The 9,278-nt window shown below is 38.1% G+C and overlaps 1 long non-coding RNA gene across 1 annotated transcript; it reads left to right on the top strand.

Moving 5' to 3' along the window:
• Positions 1-6,169: 6,169 nt before the first annotated feature.
• On the top strand, positions 6,170-8,997 carry LOC134286117 (uncharacterized). Its single transcript, XR_009996845.1, has 2 exons — positions 6,170-7,742; positions 7,809-8,997. It is a non-coding gene; the product is annotated as an uncharacterized LOC134286117 (long non-coding RNA).
• Positions 8,998-9,278: the final 281 nt, after the last annotated feature.

Raw genomic sequence — 9,278 nt, 5'->3', positions numbered from 1 at the left:
GACACCTAGGCCTGAGAGATCGTAGAGTTGTCTACATTTTTCATAGGTGTCCAAAACTAACCATCCTTTCCCATTCCTCAGCAGTCGCAAGGACGTGGCCAGGACAGTGCTCGACCATTGGAGTATTGCGTCAGTCTTGTCCAAGAGTCAGAGATTAGTCCCAAATCTTTGTGCTTTGGTTCAGACGGGAAGGAGGCAACCCTCATAACAGCGGTCTAGGACTGTACCACCTACGAATTTGTGCGACTCGCTTAATGCTAATGCTAATGCTAACACCTGTTCAGAACATTTTAAATATTTTGATCCTTTTTTTTTTAATTTTGTAATTTAAAACAATAAAATGAGTCCATAAACGACGCTTTTAATGGGGCGTAGAAGTTTCAGCAAGGTCAAACCAAACAACAATAAAAGGCCTACACCTAAATGTAGGATATTAAAAAAGTAGTATTTTTGAGGCGTAATTTAAAGGCACACCTTCAGGGGAGTTTAACTTCCAAAGAACTTGGACCGAACTGTTTTTGATTTTCATCAACATTTGGCCAAAGCTAAAGGCCTAATATCCATAGGGTGGGTCAACGTTGTATGGGAAAATTTGAAAATGATTAGATTCAATCAAATCAAATTTAAGGTGCCCTTTGAGGCCCCAAACAACTGTGCGGAATTTGTTCATGATTGGATTAGCCTACCCACGCTAATGGATATTTACAGGGGATGGCCAAAATGTTTGGGATAGGCAACTTTTTTTTTTCTCACAAAAAAGTTGCAGCATGTTGATCTCAACTTTTCATTGAGTGAATAAAAAATTTTCAAATTTTCACTGTATGTCAACCTATTACATGTGCATAATTGGTACAAATTTGAGCTCGCTTGGTTAGTATTTCGCGAAGCTAGAACCGTTCTTGTAAAACACTATTTTTTAGACAACTAATTTTTGAACTGTCATATCTCCGACACCTGTGTACCAAATTGAATGAAATTTTGAACGTTTATCAACAATATATTAATGCTTCAGAAGTTATTAAAACATAAGTACTTTTTGAACGTTGATAAAAAAATATCCTAGATTGACACTTTTTGGATTTTTCTCGAAAAAATGCTATTTTTTTACATCAATGTCATCAAGTTTTAGTTTTGATATCCTTAGATTTTCTACTTCTGTTTTCAAAGATATCTCTAATAAGATATATTAGAGCCTGTTTGGATTAAAGGAAGAACACCTTTAGTAATTTTATGTGTACACTGTGGTGCATAATTGATCGGACAAACGCCGATTTTCATACAAAATGGCCAAGTTTGAGATGCTGTAACTATAGTTATATATGGTTTGCTTTGGTGGATTGAGCTCAATTTTTGACACGGAACTACGAATATGCTGAATTTTGTGTATACAAAGTATGAAATGTTTTCGTTCACAGGTCTGGGCGTGGCAAGGCGTTGAAAAAATTGCAAAAGTGATCGGACAGCGGCACGCGTGTAAATCAAAGTCGAAACCCGCTCGTTGAGCCACAACCTCCACCCAACCAACGAATTCGATTCGCTAGTTGGGTGAAGTGACAGCAGCACAAGGGGCGTGCGCATTGTTTTTTTTTTTAAATCATGTTTGAGTTGGAAGTAAAAAGTAATATTTTTCAATTTATGTTACATTTAGAGCAAAACTGATACGTTTTGCAAGATACATATATGGCCAACACGAGAAATAATTATTTTCACCCATTTTTAGTCGGTGAAGTGAAAATATAGATGTTTATGAAACCACCCGGACCAAAATGCAAGCACAAAATAAAGATTGTCGATGTTTTGCATTTGTTTCGAAGTAATTGAACATATTGTGTTTTTTTAAGAAATATGAAATAGAAATTCTTCTCGATTATTTGTAAAGTTTAAGAAACCAAAAACTCATAAGCTCGCCCCTCGGAATTATAGATTGGTTGTCATTTTCAGTTTGACATTGAATCATGACATCCAGGGGCTTTTTAGTTGGCTGACAGCTCAACTAACGGATCCCCAACTAAAAAGCCACCCAACTATTAAGCCCCCAACCAGCGGGTCATGACTGTATTACATTTCATTTGCTGTAGCAGTTAAGATTTTTTGCAGGCTTTGCGTGTCAGAAATACATTTTTTAACTTTTCCTAACCCTAACCTAACTTAAACTAATTATACAAAGAACTAATCGTAGCAATAGAAGACTGCAACGATTTTTGACAAAAGTTTGAAATGATTTTAGTTGACATCTGTTCCAATGTTTCAATATTAGAAACTAGCTGTCCCGGCAAACTTTGTCTTGCCAGATGTGGTGGTTTGACAGCTGTTGAGGTTATAGCAGCACAGCACTCTAGATTGATTTTATTGCGGTCATGTTGACTTTGTACCCAGTTCGCACAAATCTCAGTAATTTGTTAATATTTCTACTTTCTCAGTTCATTTTTGTAACTTTTTGTACATATAAACACAGCCACCACGAATACGAACCGAACCGTGCAAGAGTCATGCTGATCGGTTCAGCCGTTCTTGAGTTTTGTTGCCTCAAAGAAACTTCAAACTCATTTTTATATATATAGATTTGATGCAACTCATTAGTGCTATCCACTTATCCACGAGCGGCAATGGCGGCGGTAGGCATAACCAATCGGTTCGGATTTTGACGTTTCTTGGGGGAAAGTCAAAACAGTTTCATTCTCCTCCTCACCGCTTTACCCACCGTTCGATGGCGCCAACCGATTACGATCCCCAAGAAACGTCAAAATTCGAATCGGTTATTTGTGCCCGCCGCCGCCATTATCGCTCGCGGATAAGTGGATACCAGGGAGGCAACTTCAGAATCATTTTCAAAATTTTATTTTGAATCCTCTGAAGTTGCTTCTTTCTGGTCAATACCACAGCTTGACCATATTGGGACAGCGTACAACATGGTAAAAATTTGTTTATAAATCAAAAATTTGTTTTTGCGACAAAGTTTTGATTTTCTATTATTATTATTTCTATTATTGGGTATAAACACTTAATGTATTTATTGCACTTCAGGTATCAGGTATCAGAATATTGGCTCAGGCGGCACGTTCTCCTTTAAATGGGAGATTTGTGCCTCACACGTCATAGCCGATCATCACTTACCTGAGGGAAAAAGGGATTTTGGAGAAAGGAAGGGGAAGTGGGAAAGGGATGATTAAATTCATACAAGCACCCCCGAAGAGTTACTTGTTAAAATAAACAAGGATTCGAACACAACAATCGAAGTGAAAATCGCGTTTAATCCTTCCAGAATGATTCACTTCTGCACCCCCGAAGGGATACTGAAAATGATTCATAAACAAATCTCAACACTCTATGATGACATCACATTATCTACCACAGTAGAAGACGATGCGCCATTTCGAGTATTATATTCTGTTTTATTCGATAAAATACGAACAAAAACTTTCTGGAAACCATAGTTTACCAAAAAGTTTTGTTTTTTGAGAAGGACCAACGAATCATCACCAATGTTAAAAAAGAACAGGTGATGTCCTTTTTCACTCGGTATGACTTTATTGATCCCCCAGAAGTTCGCCAGAATATTGGGATTTTGAAAAAACTAAACGGTTTAATACATCGTTCCGTTTCAAATCTTCGGACACATTCCAAGGAATGCACAAGCAAATGCTGTTTCGGTGAAGATCGTATTGTTCAATCGCGAACTTGAAATCAACCACCGCCTTCTCATTGATCAACAACAAGCTCTGTTTCAGCCAGTCATAGCTTTCTTGATTTTCCGGAGAAAACCAGATTTTGCCGTATCTGAGCCGAGGAATGTTGGGATGAATGAATTAGGCGGCGTTTGATATAAAAGAGTGTTCAAACCCTTCATTAGTTCATCCTTCAGCGCATTCGTAAAATAGCCTTTTTCAAGCCTAATTTGCAAACGCAATGAAGGTTTAGAACTGTTTGCTTCCCCAGAGATAGAAGTTTTACCGATCAAAGCAGTTTTGCGGTTTTGCTTCTTTCTCTGGTTTCTCGCATAATTTTTGCCTTTCACTATCGTGGCAAAACCAGGATCACCACTATTTGTGGTCGATGGCTCCGCACTCGGAAGTTTATGTCCAGTTTCTTCTTCAGCACGTCCAGTAAATGCATTCGAAGAATTCCCCGAATGCTGCACGAAACTACCAGAGGGCTTACCTGAAAGCTCAACCATGTTTTCAAATAAAATCACCGCTAAGCTAGAAATATCGAACCACAACGAATGACGTCCAGGATCAAAAGAATGATCAACTTCAGTCAGACCGCTCTGTAGGGTTCTATATCAGTAGTTGGCTCACCAACACACTAACTTTTAGAGAGAATTTGAGCACCAAAAGCGAAAAAAAGGTCCATAAATACACCATTATGAACAATATGCAATACAGGGATATTTTTGGCGTACATATGCCATACGCCCATAAGATACCCCATGCACGCAAATTATCACACATTGTATAGAACCTTTACCCTTTCATATTAAGATTGAAATAATTGACAATACAAGCAATCGATCGAACTCTCATATTGCAAACAAATGAGCAAACCTCCATTGCCATATGTTCTCCCATGAACACATGCCAAGACACATGCAATATAGGTTTATATGTATGAAGGAGAAATTCCAAATAGTGAACAATTTGAAAAAAAACAGGGATATTTCCTGATGCACATATGTGTCGCACCTTTAACACATCTTCATCCATATCACGGAAGGGAAGATTCATTTATTACGTTCATCGTTTTTTGGGATTTCTAGACCCCTTCCCTCCATCCACCCTCTGTCACGCTATTTTCCTATACCTAACCCAAGTAACCACTAAGCCCTGTCGTAAGCTGTCTAAAGGTCATAAAAAAGCTTTTCCGTGTCAATAGGCTCTATAGAAAATTTTCAAATGTTCTCAGGCATTATAAATAGTAAGCACTGAAATAAGCCGTATATTAGTATATGACGCTATGCTATAGTGCTTGTAAACCCAGTGTCTATGAGCCGAATAAGAAGCCTGACAGTGCTGTTAAAAGGCTTGGTCTGCATGACGTTTATATCAATCAAAGCTGATTTCAAGCAAAACAAAAATAAACCCTCGACTGATCCGGAGCAAGACGATCAAATATCCTCGGAAATTTCTTCCGATCAATAGGGTGTTTGAAGCTTGTTATCAGACACTTTAAGCATTGAATTGATACAGAAAAGGGGCTGTCCATTAATTACGTAAGGGAATTTTAGCGATTTTTCGACACCCCCTCCCCCCCCCCCTTGTAAGATTTTTTGTATGAGAACCCAAAAATTTTTGTATGGCGCGTAAGATTTTTCAAACTCCCCCTCCCCCCATAAACCCTTACGTAATTAATGGACAGCCCCAAATGTATAACTACTTTCTCGAATATATTATTAATGCATCGGATGTTAATCTGTGGAGTATCTATCGTTTTATCCACATCCACAGATGAACACCAAAACTAATCGATGAGCGATGAGCCCCATTTTGATTATCCTGTTATTGAACCTCGTCAACCTCCCAAACTTCCCTAGCTGCATCTCCTGCAAATCTCTCTCAGCCATCCATAAAACCATTTTATACATTTCGAATGCGGACACTTTGTGCCCGATTTCCGATCTGAACATCGGATCGTCCGGAACATCAACGCTGTACCAACTTGTCTGCTTTTCTTTAAATACGGTGCTGAGCCAACCGATCTGTTGGTTCATCGATGGAGCAGATGGGAAATGTGACGAAATCCACTTAGAAATAACAATCCCGAGGATATCAGATCGAATCTGGGTCAGGCCGTAAAAATCGAAAAAAAAACTTCAATGGAAAAAACATCCAGAACAAAAAAAAAAAGAAGGTGTAAATAACTTTCTTTTTTTTGCTTTTTTCCTGACTCTCATTTGACAACTCTTCCACCAGAGACTTGGTACGCAGATTGAAGCTGGCCGTATATCAGCCGAATATTTCGCCAAAATTGGCTTTTAAGCAGATCTATTATAGGATGTAGTTCTGGTAAGCTCTGTTAACATTGCTCTTCATACACTGAGAAAAATAATATAGTATGGGCAACGATGCAGCCGTATTTATTTTCACCATACTCAAAAATAGTTAATTCATCTATTAATTTTGTCATGGCAACGATTACCATGCTTTGACGTTTCGTCGCATAGTAACTATAACTATGGAAAATAGTTAAGTTGAATGATTTACTTCTGTTATATTTGACCATTTTTATATTATTCCCCACTATGTTGATAGTAACTTTAAATATAAGGATTGTCAACAGTTTTGGCTGCTTGAACTCAACTTTTGACAAATTTTGTTTCGCTTCCGAAATATCCACAGATTTTAATAATTTAAAGTTTAATTTAACTGTTTGCATATATGGGTTGAAAATTTGTTGGATTTTGCGTCTATTGAGTGCCGGATGTACAGGAAACCAGAACGATCTGGAGTTTAACATTGGTTCCATTGCCGGAAGTTTAGCAGGCTACACTTGCATGATAAATCCGGGAGGAGATCGAGGAGAAGATGTCGGCTCGGGTATAGTGTGCATGCCAGGACAAGTTGCTGTGGATGCTAATTTCGATATCCAGCATCAATATGCAAAATGTGAGTTGAGAACGACGGAAAATTGGATGGTTCGAACGCCCTAACCTAAACTATTCTTCCAGGTTACTAAATTTGCTGAAAACACATCAGTTGGATTAGTTTATGGTGCACCAGCGAGAGTGAAAACAAGCGTTATTTACAATAACAGAACTCGCCAATCTAGCGCGTAAAGCTGCTTGTTTTACGTGGTGGTATTCCAGTAATCTCGGACCGGTCCGGCTCAAAAATGCAACATCCGTAGAAGCCCCTCCGACGTTCCGGTGTTCGGTCTAATGATGCAGCCATGGCGAACTAAAGCGAGAACCGAAGCAGATTGATTTTTTAATCCATGCAAGGAGTACTGATATTTCATATGTGTCCGAATATTCATGTATTTATTATGTTTATGTTGAATAAAACATCAATTTTGTTATTATTTTTTTGACGAAATTCATAAATAAAACCAACCGAAACTACCGATACCAGAATCCAACCACACGAATGGTTAAAAATACTAAAAACACAAATTGGGATGGTAGCAATTACTATGCTGATTATTAATGCACATAGTAAAAGACACTAAAATATATGGTCGAAAATAACCACGAAACATAAACAAAAACAGGCATGGTAAATCGAACCCTCTCCATGGTAAGTTTAAGTACGAATCATGGTCTACCAAAATCAAGTAGTAAAGTTGTCTTAATTTCACCCTCGATACAGTCAAAATTACCATGTCCTTTTTTACTGAAAAAAATATCATAGTAATCGGAACTATCCATCCATTTTTATTTTTACCATGCCACATTTTAGTTACCATAACTATAAATATTGTATCAAACACCAGCATCTGGGGATGACTACTATGCATTTGTCAACCTACTACATAGTCACATTCACTATTTGTACCGCTCAAGTCAACTATGTTTGTGATGCAAATTTTACTATATAATTGGACAGCACAACTATTTTCATGGTAAACATGAACAGGCAACATTCTTGGTTATGAAAATATTTTTATAAGTTCACACGGCCAATCGTGTTAGCCTATAGGCAAATACCCATTGTCAAAATCTTAAGGTAACAGCAAATAACGTATCCATATTTTTTGGCAATGTGCATAATTTTGGATTCAATTTGTTGTAAAGTGTGCACAATAAGGTAAGTGTGGTCATTCAGAAACAATTTCAATTAAATTAAATAACGCTAACCGATTCCGTTTATCAGGCTCTCCAATGACCTGTGTTCACAGATCCAGCCGATGAAAGACGGTTCCTGAATCAATCCATTTTATTTCCCAGCAGGACAATAATCGCGTGTCACCGGAATCGATCCACCTGTGTCTTGGACGAACAGAATTTTATTGGATGTAAAGAAGTACTAATATAACTTGTGAGCATTTCGTAGCATATTATGCCCATGATAGAGGCCTAAGAAAACTTCGGGAAAACAAGAGGAAATGGCGCCCACAACTGTGGAAGACGACTGAAGGGGGAAATACGGATTAGGAGATGGATGAAGTGAGGAAGTAGTGACACTCAGTAGGCCACTTCCAGCACCGATGAGCAAGGCACTAGGATTCCGGATGTCTAACGTTCCTTCACCGGTTATTCTGCTCTCAATCACATTCCTGAAGTTCCTCAATCATAAGTTCCTAGTCAAGGCTGCCGAAAGTCCAGGAAACATCACCTTATCACAGCTGAGCATCATCGCGAAACTCCAGAGTCTGGAAATGACTTGAGCACCGGGTTCATAGTTCCACGTTCTACCAATGCCTCACCAGGTATTCAAAAGAAGATGTTCATTCAACCAGATGTCCAAATGGTTTTGTTTTTTTTTCTTTTCTTTTAATTTGATTAAATGCAATGAAACCTAAAATAAAATCAATTAAAGATCGATGAAAATGTATTTTTTGTGATTTTTTTAGAATGTAAACAAAAAGGGGGCACTGCACGTCGAACCATGCGCATGGTAATCTAAACCATATAACGATGGTTATGTGAACTATGCTGCTTTTCACACACATGGTAAAATGAACCATGAAAACAGATTCCAAGTTACCATAAAATGTAAACATAAAGCGACATGGTAAATTTAACCCCGCACATGGTAATTTCAAGAAGGAATCATGGTCTACCAAAATCAAGTACAGTAGACGTTCGGTCGGTGCAAACGGTTTAACTGCAATGCTTTTTAACTGCAAGTCCGGTAAGTGCAACAAATTTGCAGTTATCGCACCGCCAAACGTCAAAATGGTGCGCCATGTTAGCCCAAATGAACAGTCGGATCACGTTCACGGTTATTTTTTGTCGTTTGACAACTTGTTGACATCTGTCAGTCGTTGCAGTTACCGAATTTCGTTCGCTAAGTGAAACGTAAACATGTTGCAGTTATCGAACGTCTACTGTAGTAAAAGTGTTTTAATTTGACCCTCGATCCGGTCATAATTACTATGTCCTTTTTTTCAGTGTACTTAGTCGTCGCACCACCAAATCGAAGTCGTCGCTACACGGAACAAAATTGACCAGTATATATGACCACAAAACTGTTTTCAAATTTACTATGACTCATTATAATGAAAATAACAGCAAATTAGGTCAAAAGAACCGAATTATTGTAAAAAATACTATGCCTCCTACAAAAATGCGAAAGTGGGGCTGACTACATTTTGTAGTTAAACATACTACGCTTTTTGTG

This window comes from Aedes albopictus, chromosome 1, assembly GCF_035046485.1.
Source record: "Aedes albopictus strain Foshan chromosome 1, AalbF5, whole genome shotgun sequence".
Lineage (NCBI taxonomy): Eukaryota > Metazoa > Arthropoda > Insecta > Diptera > Culicidae > Aedes > Aedes albopictus.
This window is presented reverse-complemented; position numbering and strand designations above follow the sequence as displayed.